Raw genomic sequence first — 867 nt, 5'->3', positions numbered from 1 at the left:
AAGACATCAAGTTGTGCAGTAATAGCAGATAGATCAGTTACCTGGTGAACCCCTGCACTTTTCCGCTGATTGTTCCTGTCATATTGAGGGTGATAACTGCTAGCAGCCATCTCCTCCAGTAGCTCATATCCTTCCTCAGCAGTTTTTCTCAATAGATTTCCACAAGCAGCAGCATCTATCATAGTACGATTAGGAGTAAGTAAGCCATAATAGAAGGTTTGAACGACTAACCCAAGTGGCAACTCGTGATGTGGGCATCTTCGTAATAGATCTTTGAAACGCTCCCACGCCTCATATAGTGACTCTTGATCGAACTGAGCAAATGTTGTGATGTCTGCCCGCAGCTTCATGGTCTTCGATGGAGGAAAGTATTTGATGAGAAACGCCTTCGCCATGTCCTCCCATGTAGCGATCGAACCTACAGGTAAACAATTCAACCAAGCTTTATCTTTATCACGCAAAGAGAAAGGAAATAAACGCAGTCTAACAGCATCATCAGAAACTCCATTAAATTTAAAAGTATCGCAAATCTCAAGAAAATCCGCGATGTGTGTGTTTCTGATGATGCTCCAAATTGGACGGTGTTCTGAATCATCTGGATAATGGCTGGTTTGATTTCGAATTGGTTTGCCCGCACAATCGGCCTCACAATGATGGGGCGTGCACCATCCAAAGAAGGCTGGGCATACTCTAACATGGGTATGCGGCGTGGCATCTCAATTCGTCTCTCGTTTTGGCGCTCCGCCTCCTGCTCTTGTTCGTGCCTCTCCATCAGTTCCTTAAGTCTTTGCTGTTGTCTTCGCCTGCGGAAAGTCCTTTCAATTTCAGGGTCACACTCAAGCTCCAAGTCAAGTGACTTTGGCATGC

General features: G+C 45.4%; 1 non-coding gene across 1 annotated transcript; it reads left to right on the top strand.

The window, feature by feature from the left end:
- The first annotated feature begins 240 nt into the window (after positions 1-240).
- On the top strand, positions 241-346 carry LOC140804090 (small nucleolar RNA R71). The gene has a single exon (XR_012112049.1). It is a non-coding gene; the product is annotated as a small nucleolar RNA R71 (small nucleolar RNA).
- Positions 347-867: the final 521 nt, after the last annotated feature.

This window comes from Primulina eburnea, chromosome 10 (genome assembly GCF_022965805.1).
Source record: "Primulina eburnea isolate SZY01 chromosome 10, ASM2296580v1, whole genome shotgun sequence".
NCBI classification, from domain to species: Eukaryota; Viridiplantae; Streptophyta; class Magnoliopsida; order Lamiales; family Gesneriaceae; genus Primulina; species Primulina eburnea.
The sequence above is the reverse complement of the archived record's forward strand: the minus strand, read 5'-3'. Positions and strand labels throughout refer to the sequence as shown.